The sequence below is a fragment of the Ursus americanus genome, chromosome 15, assembly GCF_024610735.1.
Source record: "Ursus americanus isolate L20-20 chromosome 15, mUrsAme1.1.p, whole genome shotgun sequence".
In the NCBI taxonomy this organism is placed as follows: domain Eukaryota; kingdom Metazoa; phylum Chordata; class Mammalia; order Carnivora; family Ursidae; genus Ursus; species Ursus americanus.
In genome coordinates, this window is record NC_142141.1 from 10580628 (window position 1) to 10601144 (window position 20517).

The window sequence follows — 20517 nt, forward strand, 5'->3', positions numbered from 1 at the left end:
CCCCCCGCCCCAACACACACAAACACACACACACGGAGCGCCGCTCACCGCCCGCCAGCCAGCCAGCGCAGCCCCGAATGGGGAGTGCGAGCCAATCCCTGGGCCCCGAGTGCGCGCACAGGCCGCGGTCGCCGGGGCTGGGTGGTGGCGCTGGGACTGTAGCTGCTGGGGCTGCGGAGCATAGGACTGGGGAGGGGTTCACGCCTGCGAGATAGGGGCGTTAGGGGCACGTGCACCCCTTTGTCTGCAGAGAGAACCCCAACCGGGCGTTTCCAAGACCAGACACTGAGTGCGCAAACCCCCGGCGGTGCAGAGTTCAGTTCCGCTCTGGGGTTGGCCAGCAGTGGCTCGGTTCCCTGCCTGCACGCACCGAGGATTCGGCTCTGCGAAACCTGACGCACCGCAGCTGCACCCGGGTCCCTGCACACGGGAAAATCGCAAGCCGGCGCGTCCTGCGGACGACCCAAGCCTGCCTTGACTTGCGAGCATGCCCAGTGCTCAGCTGGAACCCAGAACACGCCTTCCAGGGTTAGGAACGCTGAGAGGGATAGAGCCGAGTTTAGTGGCTTCAAGAGAGAAAAGCAGAGGTTCCGCAGCCTTTAGTCCCTGCTAACCTGTCTCACCTGGACTACTCAGTGGCCCTGAACCTGCCCAAGAGGGCGTGGCGCTGGGAAGCTAGGCATCCAGACCTCAGAAAGGAGTTGCTTTTCTTCCTTTCATAAAGGGAATTCCAAAAGGAAGTAATTTCCGGCCCAGGAAAGGCTCATTCAGTTACAGGGTAGTTGAGAGAAAATCCAGAGGGCCTGGCAGTGGTTATGGTAACAGCCAACACATACTGGTTACCTATCTTGTGCAGGCTCTGTGCTACGTGATGCGCATGAAATACCGGATTTTATCCTTTCCGAACACCATATGAGCAACCCAAGAAGGAAACCGAGGTCCCAGTATATTTTACCAACTGTCATTCAATTATTGCCAGTGGATTGGGGAATCCAAACCTGGCACTCTGACTCAGACCCTGGAGATAGAAAGCAGTGCATTTGTAGCAAGAGAAAGGTCTGCTGGATGTTTGGGTGATAACACCCTCTGATCTTCCAGCTGTACCTGGTCTGTCTTCAGCAACCTACCAATCTTTGAAAAACTGCATACCCACAATTTGCCATTGTCCCACACGAATAACATGAACAATATTCATCTCTTCACTATGCACCCTGGGTCACCCTTTCATTAGGTGTTGCATACTTACCAGTAGAATCTTGAAAATCACCCTGCTTATTCTCATTTTACACATGAGGAGACAGAAACAGAGATGTCCTGTTACTTCCCCAAGGTGACAGGGTCTGAATGAGAGGGCGTAGTTTGTTTGACTCCAAGGTGCATGTTGTTTTTACTAAATTATGTGTCTTCCTTAACTGCAATCCAAATAAAAGCCATGAGATGAGGGTGCAGCAGTTACTTTTTATCTCACTCAACAAACACGTATTGATTTCCTACTAACATTCACTCATTCAACAAATATTTATATTTACTAAGCATTTACTTCCTTCAAGTCATTGTCTTGGAGGTGACAGAAGATGACAAAGACATGTGCCAGTACTCGGAGTTTAAGGTCTAGCAAGAAGATGATGATTATATGCTAATGATGCTGAGTGACAGCTCAGTAGGAAGAAATCTTCTTCCCATATTCATCTAGCAAACTCCTCCTCGTCCTTCAGCTATCTAGTCCAGTGTCACTTCTTCAGGGAAGCCCTCTGTGATCTCTCTGGTTGAGTCAAATCCCCCTGACTATAGGTGTTCACAGCTTCATGTAACTCTTCTTTTTAAAAGATGTTGTAGGTAACAGTTTGCCATTTGTGCTAGGATTTCAGTGGTGTATGTCTCCTCAATGCACACAGCCCTCTAGACTGTAAACTCCAAGAGGACAGGAATTCGTCCATTTTAATTTTCCATTAAGCTCATAGTGCCTAATAGATGATGCTCTTGATCCATCTCGTTTCATACACACATGCACACATGTACATGCACGTGCACACACACACACACACACACCCCTCTTGGAATAGGTATGATTCTTAGGGTAGGAAAACTGTTTTTCTTTCCGGTTAACAGATGAGTAAAATGAGACAGACAGAAGTTAAGTAGCTTGCCCAAGATCACACATCTGGAGAAGTGGCAGAGAAGGACTCCAACACTGGTCTGTCGGGCACTAAAGTCCACATGACTAGCCTTCAGGCTCTACTGCTTGTCCAGTGGTATCCAGCAGCCAACTAGACTACAAGAAAGCAGCTCATGGGAAATAGAGTAGACAGCTTGCTGGGGATGGCATGAGGGAAGATAGAGACAATTCAATATTGTAAAAAACAGAAAAAGCATGCAAAAGGATTTAGCAATCTCCAATTAGCACCCACCATATGTCAGGCACCTTGCTCAGAGCTTTTCCCATTTTAACTTTAACAACAATTATTCTGGCCAAGTGTTGTTATTCCCATTTTACAGATAAGGAAACTGAAGCTCCCAAACAAAAACAAATCCACTGGACTGTAAACTCCAGGGGGAAAGTGATATGTCTATTTTTATTTTATATTTTATTCAATAGTACCAGGATGACAGCAAACTCCCTCTCTCTTCTACACACATACGTACAAGCAACTTGCCCAATATCTCATAGCTAGGAAGTCACGGAGCTGGGATTTTAGCCTAGGTCTGACTTTAGAATTTCAGGGGAAATTAGGATCTGGATGCTCACTGTGGTATTCACAGCTTAACCAGGCTACTACAGTGCCTGAAGATTTAGCTGGGTCTATAAAGAGAGAGAGACACTGCTGTGCTTTTTCCCTCTCATTAAATCTTACAGGGAATCTGAAATTCAGAGACTGAAAGTTACTTAATCAAGGTCACAGCCAGTGTCATAATGTAGAGCTAGATTCTGAACCCAGGCCTTCCTCACTGCAAACTTGTGGTATAGAATGTCCTGAGTGGCAGAAAAGAATATCCAAGATTTTCAGAGGTTTCTGACGGGGGATGGGAGGGATGCAGGGAGCAGGGGGGTCCTCACTCAGAGAGGAACTGCTGCAGTGAAGCAAGCAAATCTCAATGCAACACCCTTCCTACCTATTACCAGTCCTCCAGGTTGGGCTCCACCTTTGTTCAGGCCCCTCCCTGTTTCTGTGCCTTTTCAGGCCTCATCTTGAACCCAACATCTCACTGCCTCCCTGCTACTTTCAGCAGCAGCAGTGCCTACGAACTACAAGAAAGTAAAAACTGCATTTTGTATAGTTCTGCTTGCAGACTACTGGGCATGCTCAGTGACAAGGGGAGACTTTGATTATATACAGGAAGCCTCTGTTAACTACCTTTTTGGAGCATTTCCTCAAAATGGCATATCAGTGGGTAGCCCTTTGCAGAGATTCCCAGCCTTTAAGAATTCTCAGTAGTCTAGAAGAATGAGATGCTTAGATAGGAAAAAAAAATCTCAATTCCCTGCATTTTGTACCCTGTCTCTAGTATTTATCTCCCTGTTCTGTACTCTCTGTAGACACACAAAAAAACATCCACAAATTGTACCCATCTATTTACATACCTGGCAGCTATGGACATATGTACCAGCTCTAACTACACACCAGCCCTTGACTATGGATTTGTCTCCTGTATTTGTTTGGCTATTAACTTGCCCTACACTGAAATCTGATGAATAAAATGGGTGAGGGGTTGCTAAGAGGTTGTTAAATATTTACCCCTCTTTCCTTCACCCTAAGAATAAATTCATTCCCTAGCGAATGTTTCAGAAGGCAGAAAGCTCTCTGGGATTCTCGATAACCCTTTCCTACATAGACATTAGGTTGATTTTTCTCATGAGAGCAGCAGAATCTTTAACTCGTGATGAGAATAACCCATTAAGAAAGTCTTGAAGGGCAAGCTTCAAGGAAAACGGTGCTGAAAACTTGGAATACTGGTGGATGTTCTGCTATGGCCCCCAGGACATGGACTTTAAAGCTTTTTAGAAGTCTCCTAATAATTCAAATATTGAATACTTCCTAGAGATTGCTACTGTCCATGCGCATGGCAACTGTCTGAGAAAGGGACAGTCATGGTTCGCATTTTATAAGTGAAAAAACAGAAGGTCTGAAAGAGCCAACCACTTACGGCGAAGTCATACAAGCAGGGACTAATGCAGCTGGAGTGCAGGTCCAAGTCTGTGTGATGCCCAAACCTGTGTGGTGAACTCCACGTTCAGTTGCCTTGAACTTCTGACATTCCTTTGCACGTGGTGCTGGATGTGGGAAGGGGTGAGGGGAGGGTGGTGGCTGATTTGCACTTGGTGTGTGCAACACGTCATGTATAATAATACTGCTACCCTCCTAGAAAACTTAACTCATTTAAGATAGCCTTTTTAAAGGTACATTATTTAGTTTATTCTGCAAATTGGAAAAGTGATGCATGTGGAGCGGAGTGGGAGGGACCAATCCAAATGAATGTCTTTGGAGCTGAGGCTTCAGAGTCTCCTTTGATACAACTTATTCCCTTCGCTTTGAATTAGCCCTGTAGGGGCGCCTGGGTGGCACAGCGGGTAAGCGTCTGCCTTCGGCTCAGGGCGTGATCCCGACGTTCTGGGATCGAGCCCCACATCAGGCTCCTCTGCTATGAGCCCGCTTCTTCCTCTCCCATTCCCCCTGCTTGTGTTCCCTCTCTCGCTGGCTGTCTCTATCTCTGTCAAATAAATAAATAAAAAAATACAAATCTTGAATTAGCCCTGCAACGTAGTTGTCAGTCATTTCCCAGATCGTTCTCTCTCTATAGATATTCTCTTCGATTTCCTAGAATCCTTTACAGGGTATATACTGGGAGAGTTTACTTTCCTAAAGACGGGAAATATAGAAGTAGAGACAAACTGAGCTTTTAAAAATCACTGTAGTTTGCCATGTTTGTTTCCACCATCTGTCAACATTCTTTTGGAGATTCAGTAGAAGCTATGATATTCTGCTTTTAAGAGAGGGCAGGAAAGATACTTCAGAATTTGATCTCAACCCGCTGGATTAATCTGGTGCCTAGTAGTTCACACATGTGCCAGCATGTGCATTTCTGCATAAGATCTTGTATAGAAAAGGGTAAGGAATGACCATCTTGGTTCTATAACTGAAGGGTAGAGATTGTATCTTGTATGGTAATCATGCATCTTTCCAGAAATCAGTCAGATAAGAAGAAATGATCTCTGAGCAGCTCAGAGATGGAAGAGCATCTGAATTTCAATTCTGAAAACCCTTCATACAATTGCTCAGAGTCTATGCACTTTAGTATTATGTCATATTCTAACAGGTCTGAATTTACAAGCCCATACGGAATTAGCAAACAAGAGGCAAACTGTTCTTATTAGAAAATAGCCAGAGAATAAAAAAGGAGATGAAATGTAAATTTTACATAAAGTATTTGAAAGGCTTAATTTAATGTACAGGTAAGTCTCCAAATACCCACACTCTAACAGACTTTCCGAGCATCTTTGGATTCCAATACTGTAGACCAGCAAATATTATTAATGATACTGACTCTGAATCCATGCTTGACTACTACCTGATGCCAGAAAAATAAAGCCTAGAGTTTTCAGGCTTTCTGTGTTGTGGTTCAGAAGTGGAACGTGTTTTTCCTCTCATAAATGAACGCACTTTGACGCATTTGATTAGTAGTGACTGCCTGGAGAGGGGTCTCAAGAGGGATCTGGAGGCCACATCCACAGGATCTCCATGATTCTAAGTGCTGAGATTGATCCGTAATAGCCTTACTGATGGGGACAAAACAGAGCGTTGCATATGCCATGCATTTTTCCAAACACGGCCAATCCTCATAGCCTAGATTATGCCCTCTTTCTCCCCAACCTCGGCTCTGGTCAAAAATCAGTAATTTCCAATTATATTTTCCTTCACCCATGTTTCCCTCCTTTTTTTCTGTCTGGGACAATACCTCCTCCTTCATCATTTCCACAAGCCAATTCCTCTTTCAGTAACCCAATCAGGTGTTACCTCCTCCCCGAATTCCTCCCTGGATGCCCCAGGCAGACATCCCCTCCCCTCTCTCTAAAGGAACCTCATTGTAGGTGTACATCATGTCCCCCTTATATTAAAATTATTTATGTGTTTGCCTTCTTTTTCTTGCAGGACAACAAACTCCTTGAATGCAATAACCCCGTCTAGATCATCTTTGAATCCATCACCATGATTCACACAAAGACTTGTACCGAAAAAGTGTATGCTATAGGAATATATAAACAAATGAATGTCGGATGCTCAATATTTGTTGAATTAATGAGCATAAGATTTTTATTACTACTCTCCTGCTATGTCACAAAGAGATTAAGTTACATTTTGTGGGCTAGAGAATAGGGCTGATGTTGGGGAGGCTCTAAGAGTAGATAGGCTCTGAGGAGATGGCAATAAAGTTGCAGCTGTTAGCTGGGCTCCCAGGACAGAAAAAGAGATAGGAGAGTAGATGGATATAACAGGTGACATTGATACTAGACACTCAACAGGAATTGTAGTCTTGACTTTGCCGACAGGTCAATAAAAAGCTGGTAAGCACAGTAGATTTAAGAATCTTACATAACATTTTAATGTGTTTAATGTCAAGGGGCATCATCCTAAAAGAACATTTTGTGTCTGTGTGTGTATGTTCACATGCTCATGCTTTCTGGGATGCAGACAGAGGTGTGCAGAGATTCCACAAAATCTCCTGAAATGTCTCTAAAAAAAGAGAAACTAATGATTCTTTTAAGACTGAAGAGAAAACATCATTGAATAAATAATACCTTTCAAGAGGCTTAAAACATTGTAAGGAGCATTTTCGCTGATTGGTAGAAATTCTTTTTGATTAATTAATTAGTTAATGTTTTCAAAGCACTTTCGAGATGAAAAGCATTTGGTGAGGGCTACATAATTGTTATTTTTCCAAGGTACCCCAGTCTTCCATGTTACCAGGCTTGTTTCTCCCCCAGGTTGCTCACAAGCCCACATGGCCTCACACAGACATGGTGCCGAATACTCTCAGAAGGAAAGAGATGGGATGCCAGTGAGCATGGACTAAGAAAGCCCCTGAAAACAAATTTTAAAATTATATGTGAAATATAATCATACAGGAGAAGGGCATCATGATGAAAATTAGTGATTATCTTCTACCAGGAAGATTCCATTTACTTCCTAGCAAAGAACCCCAAGTGCCTCACACCAGGTCTAGACTGACACCTATTTGTTTCAGGAACAACACTGACTAACTTTTACTAAGGGCTTACTTTATTCTAGGTATTGTTAAAGTACTTCGTATATGTTAACTCATTTTCTCCTCAAACAACTGTTTAAGGGATTATCGTTATAAACATTTGATAAAGAGACCGAGGTCTAGGAAGGTTAAGTTACCAGCCAAGGTCATCAGACAGCTTGTAAGTGACACCCCGAACATTTGGCCGTGATGCTGGGAGCAAGGAAAGGGGGAAAAGAGCAAGAAAAGGAAAATGAGAGGAAGGAGGAGAGAGAAATTCCAGCTAAATCTTACACTTATATGCCTGATGACCCGGTAATAGATAAATACATAGAAAGTAAATGAGCCAACATGTCCTATTGGTTAAACCAATTCACATAGCAAGGGTGATTTAGCTTCATTTCCAAAGTGAAGATCTATATTTAATACTCACAGGATCACCACAGACCCAGGCCCCTAAAATCCTCATTACCATCAAATGGCATGGCACCATTGTGAGAATGAAGTCCTGGGTCATGAACCTCCAATTTCCCTTTGGCTAAAAGCAACTGTCATATTATTTCTTTAAAAGCTTCTTGATAGAATGAAAGAGCAAGGGCTTCTGATGATAGCTTTAGATCGTCTCAGCCCCTGACTAGCTGTGTGACCTTGGTCCTTATTATTTAACATCTCTGGACCTCCATCGTTTCATTTATAAAGTGGGGGCAATAATTCTCTCCTAGATCTGCTGTGAGCATTATTTGTGACCATACGTGGAAAGCAAATAACAATGCCCAGAATATAGTAGGTGATGGATTAAAAAAAAAAAAAAAAGTATTCTCTCCTTCTCCTTTTCCTCTTCTTCCTCTCTCTCAAAGTTATATATCTGGGCCTGTTGAAAGCCATGCCAAAAAATTACCAAGTAATGGGTTCCAGATTGCCAACATTGGTAGAAGGAGCAAGGTAATGCCATTGAAACTCACCATATGATTCAGCTGTATCCTCCACAGTAATTAAAATGTCAATGAGCTAAACAAGATTGTATTATCTGAAATGGGCAGGCTTATTCTGAGAACAGGTATCTGGTACAGACACTAGAATCCAGTAAGGCAGGTATGCACAATTTATTGTCATCCTGGCTGCAGGGATCTCATTAATGCTGGTATAATTAAAACACAAAAGAAACCCAAAACAAACAAACAAATAAAAAACTTTGCAGATAGGAGATACAAGGATGCCAAAGTCACAGTGACAAGGGAGGAATGTAGAAGACAACATGTGAGCCTCTCCATCCACGGGCTCAGTGACTTCAGGCAAGTCATGGGACCTCCTTAAACCTCAGTTTTTCCTCAAAGAAATGGTGACTAACACTTAATCAGGGTTGTTGTGAGCAACAAAGGAAGTAACCCATGGCAAGGACATGGATCAGTACCTAAGTGTTAGTAGTGGTTTGGAGGTGGTTTCAGAGTCAGCCCTCTCCAGCAGAAAAGATGGTGCTTCAAATAAGCTGTTCCGTGGTGGGGTCGGGAGGAGGGAGGAAGGAGTACAGGGATGGCAGCAATATCAAGAAAGATCTTTCTTACAGTGTGCAATTCTGTCAAGGAGCAGCAAAAAGGTTCAGAAGCTGCTCTCATTTGTACGTGCTTTCAAGAGGCCTCGGGAACCTTCGCTGCTGTGGTCCCCACACACACTCCACGTTCTGAGAGGCACAGTACACAGTGCACTAGCTCAAATATAAGATAGTGAATGGGTTGGAATTCAGCCTTCTATTTTTCTTTCTTTTCCTTCCCCAAAGCCTTTCAACAGTTCACAGCCATCAACAAACATGCTCAGAGAAGTAACAGGTTAAGGGCAGTTTAGTGCTTTGCCCAGAAACCTGTGAGGAGGGGAGCTATCACAAGAATGCAGTACCCACTACATTTTCCAGACTGTATTTCTCTGGTAAGGAGACAGCCTCCACTGCCAGCTTCCAAAAGCTCTTGGAAGTTCCACGTGATAACGTTACAGTGACTTAGAGGGGCAGAATGCCTTCCAAAGTGCAACGAAGTTTAAGAAATAAGGGAGCTAGAAGAGTATTTCTGAGATTAAAAGGCCCATGTCCTTTCCTGCCAGCCCAAATTCCACCCCCTACTCGCAACCAGGAACACTTCAAAGATATTCTAATAGGAAAGGTTGCCAACTAATTGTCAGAGAGGATTAGTATTATCAGTGAGCCTTTGGTCTTCTGGTAAGCCAAGTGGAGAGAGGAGCCAGTTCCAAAAAGCAGTTTCTGTGGAAAACAGAGAAGTAGCCTTTGTCCCAGGATACCCAGACTTAGGCAGCATTTAACACCCCATATGAGCAGACCACCTATTCTTAGAGCAGACCAGACAGAGGGCACACTGCCCTTACTTCCATTTAATGAAAAAGACCAAGCAGTCAAGGTAAGGACAAGTAATAAACAAAGTAGCCATTAAAGGATTTAGATTAGGAAATGTAATTATCCCATTCCTACCCCAACCTCCTATCAAATGGGTTGCAAACCTTTATAGAGAGCTCTAACAGCCCGGGCACAGCCATTGGTCATTGGAAAGAAAAAAGAGAAGAGGGAAGGAAAGCCAATAATATTTTCTAATCCACATTTCAGCTAGAGAGAAGGTAGTGAGGAAGAAATGGGACAGTGGCTCTAACAAGGAATCTTGCGTCACTCCATTCCCTGAATGTTAAGGCAAATGCTAAGACTGCAGCACCAACTGATTTGATAACTTAGCAGGGGAAAAAAACCAAAGCAAAAAAAACAGGAGAAGTAGGTGACTGCTGGAAAATTCTTGTGGGGAAGATTTCCTCACAAGGATATCCTTAAGAGATGTGTTTCTCTCTGATAAGACAAAATTGTATCCATGAATATACTTCTTAAAATCTCTTTATCCTATACATCTTATGCCATCTCTTTCTTAAAAACCTTCAATTGCTCCCTATTGCATGAAAAATGAGGTTTAAACCAGTTAGGGCATACCTTGCCCTTGACCAGTTATTTTTAATCTACTATCAAGTACTAGCTTCCTCCACTTCCCAACCATGCACCTCCGAAGTTTGATCACAAAGACTATCTTTTTAAAAAATATATCATGCCCTATACCTTGTCATGTCTTGTTTCATGCCCTTTCAATATTCTCTTTCTTCTCCACATGGGGTGAACTATTTATCCTTCAAGGCTTTGTGTAATAGAAAACCATTATTCTAAATTATTCCTACACTCCGCCAGGAAGAATTCAGCATGGTCTCCTAGTGCTTCTTTACCACCTCTTAAACTTAACAATTCCATGTAATTCTATGAAATTACTATGAGATTTATGCTATCATACTATCTTACTTCTGTAATACCTCACTAGAAATGTTATTTCAGGGTTTATTTAGGTGTAGGTTATATTCTTATTTATACTGGAAATGCGTGCCAGCAATAAAGTAATCCATTAGTTAGTCTGTTTTCCACAAATGAAAAGAGACTTGGGTATTCACGGTTTGAGTATCAGTTCCAGTCATCTTTTTTAAGAGAAGAGCGGCTGAGATCATGTGATCCTGACTAGAGCAAAGCCCACCATCTAGTGGCAGTGTACACAAATTGCAGTGTCAAGTGTTAAGACATGGATACATTTTGGAAATTTCTACCTGTGAGCTTGAATTGAAAAATATGACTACACAAAGAGTTACCACCATATGATCATTGCAGTAATATATGCTTCTATTTATTATTAACAGATAACTTCAAAGACACTTGTAATGCATTTGATTATTCAGTTTCTCCAGTTACTTTCAATTTAAAAATTCTATAGCCTTTAAAAGTATGCAGTTTATTTTACATAAATTATATCTTTATAAAGTTGATTTTTAAAAAGTCTATTCATAATACAGTACCTTTTCATGTCAAGTCTGCATTTGTTCCTTTAACAAATGAACCTACTCCACGCAAAGCAACGTATTAGATACTACAGTTTTCTCTTAAATGAGCATCTTGTCAATGCATGTGCCCAGCACTTGGGAAAACACAAATTTCTATAAATTAGCTCATTTATATGTAAAAAATGATCACTAACCATTTCAGTGGTGATCCTTAAGCACTGTACTTGCTACTGATCCTAAAGAATCTCATAATCATCAAATAAAAAAATTATATTCAATAGGGATTCAGGATTAAGTACTTTCAACTGGTATTAATATCTGAATACACGTTAGTAACCCTTCTCAGTGAGAATAGTTCATCAACCATAAATAAATAAATAAATAAATAAATAAATAAATAAATAAATAAAGACTGTTTAATGATTACAGAGAAAATTGATGGTCCAACAGTTATCCTTTTGCTGCTGGACAAACATCCAAGTCTTTCTTGTGCCATTATAATTCTGTTCTTTTGCCTCTATAGTCTTCTAATATGGGGGGAGAGGGAAGTGTATTACTCAAGAAATAACAAAGATGTTCTACACACTGGTTGCCACTCAGAGTAAGATGTAGCCTATATATCTATCCAAATACATAACACAGCTCCAAAGTCAGGCTGCTGGAGGAGATAAGAATTCCTCAAAGTAAAACAATGTGCTTTGAAGATAAGAACTTGCCTACTAAATTGCACCCTGGTCTGAGTTTCACTCTTTGTGTACTTATGAATTGAGAAATCATATGGAGCCCTCTCTGAGTACCTCCACATTTCTGGCTTCTCCCTCTTCCTAACTTGCCCTGCAAATCATCACCAGATTAATTATCCTAAACTGTTTTCGACTTCTGACCATCTACAGAACAAATGGTAACTGCTTATTGTAACAATCAAAGCACCTGGTAATTTGGCTTCTAGTTCGTTCACACCTTCCCAACGAATGCACTATACTCTCTATTCTACCCACTGACCCCTGGTACCATTTGCCAATCACCAACTATGCTCTATGGTTCCCTCCCTCCTTTTTTTACTATGCCAGTCCTTCTCAAATGATAATGTGCATCCAAATCACCTGGGGATGCATATTCTGAATCATGGAGTCTGGGAAAACCTAAGATTCCACATTTCTAACAAACTTCAAGGTGGTGCCAGTGCTGCTGGTCCCAGGACCACATTTTGCATAACAAGGATATATTCCATATCAAACATATTCATCCACTCCCGTTTGTACCCCTGACATTTCTGACTTTTACAATAGTTACTTATGGGGCTCCTGGGTTGCTCACTTGGTTAAGTGACTGCCTTCAGCTCAGGTCATGATCCTGAAGTCCCAGGACAGAGTTCTACACCGGGTTCCCTGCTCAGTGGGAGTCTGCCTCTCCCTCTGACCCTCCCCATCTAGTGCTCTCTCTCTCTCTCTCTCTCTCTCTCTCATTCTCTCTCTCTCAAATAAATAAATAAAATCTTAAAAAAAAAGTTACTTATGCTTAACAAATGAACTCTGAACTTCTCCCCTTCCTAATATTTCCCCTAGACTCTGTAGCCCAGGGTCTGTCCATTAGAATCGCCTAGGGAACTTTTAAAAATTCAGCTGCACGAGCATATGCCAGGTCGATTAAGTGAGGATCTCTGGGGTTGGGGCCAAGGCATCAGTATTTACATAAAAAAAAAAAAAAATCTTCAGGTGATTATAACCTGCAGCCAAAGGTGAAAACCACTGCTTTTGGGAGGAAGGGACTTTCTTCTTTTAATATCCATGACTCTTGGTACTGTTTCTGTATTTGAATTAACTGTGAACTATTCTGTATAAATGTCCTATTTCCCTTACTAGCATGCAAACTTCTTGGGGACAGAAGTTTGTTTGCCATCTTTTGGCAGCCTGAATATCTTACCACCTAAGCAAGGGCTGTTGAAATAGTCCTTGAGTTCAATTTCCAGATCTATTACATACCATCTTGGGCTTATTTTTTAAGCTCTCTCTGTCTCACTTTTCTTCTCCATAATAATAAGAGCAGCTGTATTGTCAGGTTTTTTAATAACTGAGATAAAACACAGGAAGCACTAAGTGAGTGCTGGCTCACAGTATCTACTCAACAAAAGCTAGCCATTATTATTAATTAGCCTTCTTTGCCTCACATTGTATAACATAGCAGTAAGCAGTCAATAATCATTTGCTGGATGAATAAGTCAATAAATGATGGAGAATAAATCATATGTAATTGCTCTAAAATAAACCCACAGCACCAGCCTTCTACAAAAAAGTTCAAGTTAATGAATGTTAACTTTTTATTGCTTGCAAGTATCTATGCTGCCACTGGCCTCATTAATTCAGATCTAAGAAAAGGTAGATGGTCTCTTCACAATAGATGAGATTGGACAACAGATAGGACAAAAAAAACACGTTTTGAAACACTGTCAGTAGCATGCACCCACTAAAATTCACTAGACTTATTAACATAAATTAAAAGGTTCAATTTAAAATATTCTTTTTTGGAGAACATCTTTAAAACCCAACCCAAACCTCACCAAGCACCAAATCTCAAAATCTTTAACACATGTGAATTATCTGTCCTGTTGTACTGAACAGTGTTTCACCCTCAATTGGAAGGACAGTGTCTTGGCCACCAGAAGTGTAAACAGCCCAGCTTTATAAACATTCTTCTGCCAACAGAGCATTTCATCATCATTGAGCAGTAAAGTAGGTAGGTGACTGAAGACACTAGACATAATACATAATGTGATGGAACAAGTAAAGTCTGTCTATTACCAGTGTGAATAGAGCTCTTTTGTTGGAATCCATCCTGGTGGAATGAATAGCCTCTGTTATGTTTATTGATTACACCCTAACTATTGAGGCAGAGGTGGCTAGAGCTGCCCAGAAAAATAGTCAGATGCCATTGTGTGCCTTTCATTTTGGCAAGGCCAGATAATCAGTCAGAAATTCACTTTTAAACTCAACAAAATGTTCAATATTCTCACATCTCACAAGAAGAAAATCAAGCAGAAAAAGAAATGTCTTAAGTAACTCGTATCTGAGCAATTTTCACTATCTCTGTGGCTGCCACCCTAACCCACCACACCATCGACCTTTGCCCCAAGAGCCGCTACCCGGTCACCTGCCTCCACTTTCTTCCTACACAGTCAATATAATTTTAAAAACTCTGTCTGCTCCTGGCACTGTCCTACCCTCCAATGTCAAACCCTCTAATGACTGGCAATTGTACTTTGAATAAGCTCCAGACTCTTCGGTGCTCATACTAGACCTGGGAGAGTCTAGCCTTGCCCATTCCTCTGACCTTCTCCCATTCTGTGGGAATCACCACAGGGCAGCTGCACAAACTCCCTTCTGCTCCCAGTGACATCGAACTCACTCCTCTTTATCTGCTCACCTTTTGTTTTTACATGTGCCTGAAGCTCTCTTCCCTTGGATTTTATAGACTTTTTCCCTCATTTAGTCCTCGCTCAGATGCTTGCCATCCCATTATCCTCCTTGATTTTCTTCATAGCAGTTATCACCGTCTGCAAACATTTATTAATTTACTTGTTTAGCATCTGTTTTCACAGAAGCTTGCTCACTATTAAAGACCCTTGGCCTCAAGTAGCACTTGACACATTGTAGGGGTTCAATACATAGTTGTGCTTAAATAAATGAATGAACTTAGTAACATTTTTACCTTCATACAAATTATTTTTCATGTAACATCCAATACTGGTGTTTTGCCCCAAATCAGTGACCTCTTCCCTTCAATGAAAAAAAAAATAAACAACCTTTTTTCAGAGGAAATTTCTCTGAAAACTTAGAGAAATTTCTTAAATTGGAGTGACTTTTTTTCCCCTTTGGTAACACTATTAAATATTATTGATAGTATCATATGAGTATTGAAAAACTAACTTGTTATTAACAAAACTGAAGAAAACACAGAGGCTTTATATCTAATAATCCTTAATTATTACATGTCTGGTAAATCTATATGAAATCATATGATATATGGTCTTTTGTGACTGCCTTTTTTTTTTTTTTTCATTTACCATAATATTTTCCAGGTTCATCTGTGTGGTGGCATGTATCAATATTTCACTTTTCATTGCTGAATAATATTCCACTGAATGGATATACCAAGTGTATTTGTACATCCCTCAGTTGATGGGTATCTGGGTCGTTTACACTTTTTTGCCTATTATAAGCAATGCTGCAATGAACGTGCGTGTACCAGCTCGGTACGTTTACATACAAGTTTTGTGTAGAGGTAAGTTTTCATTTGTTTTGTTTGGCTACAGGATACCTTGGGTCATACAATAACTCCAATGTTTAGCTTTTTGAGAAACTGGCAAACTGTTTTTTAAAGTGACTGTCAAAGTTTGCATTCCCACCAGCAATGTACCAGAGTTCCAACTTCTTAACATCCTCATCAACATTTGTTATTGTCTTTTTTATCCATGCTAGAAGGTATGAAGTGGTAATTCACAATGGTTTCGATTTGCATTTCCCTAGTGACTACTGAGATTATCTTTAATGTACTTATTGGCCATTTGTCCATATTCTTTACAGAAATGTCTATTGTGATCCTTTGCCCATTCTTTAATGGAATTGTTTTTATTTTTATTCAATTTTTAAAATCCTTTATTTATTCTGGGTACAAGTTCCTAGATGTTTGATTTGCAAATATGTCCCCTAATCTATAGAATTTGTTTTTTCACTTCCTCAGTGGTGTCTTCTGAGGCAAAAAAAAGTTTGAAATTTTGATGTCTAATTTATCTGCCTGCTGTTGTCAAACCTAAAAAAATTGCCAAACCCAAGGTCATAAAGATTTACTTCTACCTTTTCTCCTAGAATGTTTATAGTTTGCTCTTACTTTTAGGTTTATGATTCACTTTGAGTTAATTTTTGTATATGCTGTGTGGTAGGAGCTCAACTTGATCCTTCTGCATGTGGCTATCCAGTTGTCCCAGCACCATTTCTCAAAAAGACCATTCTTCCCCCATAAAATCAGCCTGCTACCCTTATAGAAAATCAAGTAACTATAAATGTAAAGGTTATTTCTGGAACCTCAATTCTATTCCATTGATCTATACGTCTATCCTCAGGCCAGTATCACATTGTTTTGAGTATCAGAGTTTTGTAGTAAGTTTTGAAATCAGAAAGTATGAGTTCTTCACTTCTGTTCTTCTTTTATGAAATCATTTTGTATATTCTGGGTCTCTTGCAATTCCACATGAATTTTTGGATCAGTTTGTCAATTTCTGCAAAAAAAGCTAGCTGGGATTTTGTCAGGATTTGTGCCAAATCTATAGATAAATGTGGGGATTATTGCCATCTTAACAATATTAGATCTTCTGATCCATGATCATTGAATGTCTCTGTTTATTTAGATCTTCTTTAGTTTCTTTCAACAGTTTTGTAGTTTTTAGTGTACACATTTTACACTTCATTTGATACATTTATTCCTAATTATTTTACTTTTCTTGATGCTATTATAAGTGGAACTGTTTTCTTAATTTCATTTTCATAGATATATTCAAAATGTAACGCATTAAACATAAATGATTTAGGCAATTGTCTTGCAAGGGAATATGGCACATGGCTGAATTTATGCAAATTTGTATAATGCCAAGGATAGTTTTCATTTTTAACTTCTACCACTGTACTCCTGTTGTAGTATAAGAAAATTAGGCAACAACAACTGAAGAAGTTAAATTAGGAATATTTCTCTCTTAGGCAGTAAAATATCAAAAGTTTAAAGATGATGCTAAAAACGATCAGGGTTAAACTCTCTTTTCCCTCTTTTCTAGGGGCCTCAAGCTCTCAAAGCATGCTCTTATATTGGGTCCTGACATGCATAATTTTCCTTATAGGTTTTCTGAGTTAGAAAAGGAAAGACATATTTAAAATGGGTGCAAATCCTATAAAAAATGTAAAAATAAATTTAACCTTGGAGTATAAATCAAGATAGATCTATTGACAGGATACTTTGAAGCACACATTCTTATTCATACTATGTTCAGTGATGCTATTCATTATGATAGTTGTTTTAACAATCTTATTGCCCAGAGATGTATTTTATATGTTTTATTGACTGAAGTATTAAACCCCTATAGCTTTAAGAGATTAGAACAACCGACTCTAGATTTTTATTTTTCATTTTAATTGATAATTTAGCCTTAAGACTTTCTGGGGGTAGGGTGGGGTGGATTCATTTTATTTATTTGTGGTTGATGGTAGCCTTGATACTTTCTTAACATTCAAATGAAAATGTATCTGCAAATAAGGATTCTAGCAGTGGTCTGCCCTTTCTGGTCACTGCTTCATACCTTTTTTCCTTACATTATGAAAGGAGAGCCAGGTGTGTTGGGGATATACAGCTGTGTTATTTCTTGAAACAGCTGGTGCCAACTTGTCAAAAGAAAAGCTTTCCTTTCCAAATATGGGCAAACCCGGTGTAGGTAGATATAATGTAAGCTATATCCCCACCATTATTGATTCTGCTCATTGACAGCTGAGGCATTTAATATATCCATCCTCTTTGTAAGACCATTTTAAGACTCTTTGAGGATTAGTAAGGTTGTTTGTCTCAAAGGTATTCCTTAGAGAGCAAAGGCCAACTAGCCTTGTAGTCATGAGGGCTCTGACAGAAACCTAAGTGAGGAAAATGGAGCAGAGAAGCCAGCAGATACGTTCTAACCTGCCACAAATAATGATTTTTAAAAAGCCCCAGAAGAATGCGCTTTGCTACTTTACATAATGCTATAATGCATTAACTCACGTAATATGACTAGCGAAAGTTTATTTATTCATTTATTTCTGCCTCAGGCAAATACTGGATAAATGCTTACAATAGCAGTTTAGCAGGTGTTTCAGCTACAGCCATTAGTACCTCCTTGATGTACAGTAACTGTTCGACTGCTTGCTTAGTTCTAGCCCACGTGGAAATTGTCAAAGCCTTTAGTGATTTGCAGGAAAGAAAACAAGACCTTTATACTGTAGTATTTAGATCAACAGATGATTTGGTACATTCATGCTTGGATAATTAATTTACAATAGGTTATACCATATATGTAGTATATGTAATCTATACATCAAGCACTTCTTAATCATTTTCACTACCCACTCATCTTCTCATTTATTTATTTGCTTGGAGAAATAATCTGAGACGATATTCAACTGCCTCACCAAATGCACCCTATGCTAATAAATTTTAGGTACTTCTTCAGCAGTTCGTTTTTATTATTTTGTGTAATATACCTCCAGGCTACTGAGTGCATCTATAGGTTTCCTTCTCTCCATGATATGTCATCCGGTGTGCTTAGCAGCTCACTGAACTGAACTGATGTAAATGAGGCTTGAAATGTTAAACACAACTTGTAATATCAAAGGTTTTCATATCAAATAATTTTGTTCCTAGAGAATCCTAGGGAGATTAAGGATGCACATGGTGTCTAAAATGTCCACCAGTTACATGAACTATCCCAGCAGTAGATGGATAATTACCAGCTCACACTAGGAATACAAAGAAAACACAGCCAGTTTATCCTGCCCATGTAAACAGACTGGGGAGTTTTTCTGGGAATTAGGTCCATATAAAACGTATCGAATCCAGAACCAAAAATAACTGCAGACATCTGTCTGATAGAAGCTTTTATGATCGAGCCTTGAGGTAGTATTTTCCTTACAACTATAGTCGCAACAATTTTCTAAGCCCAGCTGAGAAGCAAAATGTGTAAGGCTGAGCTTTCAAACTAGCCTCTGTCAACTTATCTCAAAACCCTGTGAAATAAGTTTTTCATAACCTGTAATGCTAAACTGATTTTCAGGGTATGTTTATACTGCTGTTTTGCACTCTGTGTGGAAGAATTCCTGACTTGAAGTTATTGGGGATGGTAGTGAGGCCATACGTCATCCAAACAGACTTGAAAAGAGGGTTTCCTAAACCAGACACTGGGGTTTCCTAGTTAGTGGGAATCAAACTGAAATAATGCCCCTGAAATTCACTGCCATAGGAGGCGCTGGAGAGAAATAGATAGTGTTAAGATACAGAATGAGGACGGCTCGTCATCAGCAAAGCATAGAACAATGGTTCTGAACTGGGGGCATTTTTGCTCTCCAGAAAAGATTTGGCAACGTCTGGAGATATTTTTGGTTTTCACAACTAGGGGTGTGGTGGGTGGGCCGCCGGCATCTGCCTGACTGAGGCCAACGATGCTGCTAAATATCATCAAATACACAAGATCTCTCCAGCAACAAAGAATTTTCCAGCCCTAAATGTCCATACTGCCAAGTTTGAGAAATCTTGATATAGAAAATTGAGGCAACTACCTCAATGACTCAGAATAAGTGGAGATCTGGGACTGAACTGTCCAAATAATTAAACTCTCCACTGGCTATGTCCACGGAGGGCTGGTCTGTGACCAAAAACAAAGATGCCATTGCTTGAGTTAATCAGTGTAAAGATCCAAAGGCAATGCAGCTTCCTTCAGCGTGCAGGCCAAGATCAGCCAATCAAGTGTATCTGGTTTTAATCCATCACGAGAGGCAATCATTCCCACAGGAGCAGACAGTGAGGTGACATTTCTGAGGACTACAGTTTCACCAAGGGCCATGATAATTCATTGGTGTTGTAACCTCATTTCGGCAAGTACCATTATTTAGTTAAGGTGTATAAAGTGTTGTGAAGACAGAAAATGCTATATAAATGCTAAGTATCATTATTATTGTTACCATCTTTCTGAGGAACTGCTTCGTGAGTGATGTTACAGTAGAAAAATACACACAGACATCACTCCATACCCATTTGTAGTTTTGCGGAGAGGTTACTATAATGAGTAATTCACATTGTGTCATCTCCTTTGCACTCTGAGTTAAAACAAATTAAATAAAGCTCAATTAGAGAGTGTTTTATGCACTACAAAAATGCAGCTGATTTATATTCTGAGTAAATACAGGTTAGTTACTGGAGAAAGAATACTGAAAAGGCTCCAGAATTATAAAATCAAGACTGGATTTCTGTTAACATTAAACACATGGATGTAACAGATACAAAATCCCTCTATATGTTTTAATTTTTTCAATTGTCTCTTGTTGGTATTACATTTAGATCATAATAAATTTTAACATTTCTCCATTTTAGTGAATGTTTGTCACCCTAATATTTTCACATTACTAGAATTTCTTTTTAATTTTAATTGTGTGAAGAAGGGTCTCTTAACACACTGTGGGGGGGGGGGGGAAGAGAACAACTAATAACCAAAGAAAAACCTTTTTCGAAAGGCCTAATAAAATGCTAATAGTAAAGTGATTGCTTAATATGTAACTGCTGATGTATTTGTAAATTGTTTTTGGGTTTAATTTTGCCATGGTACTTACTTTCTAAAATGGCAAGCTTGTCTTAGGATTT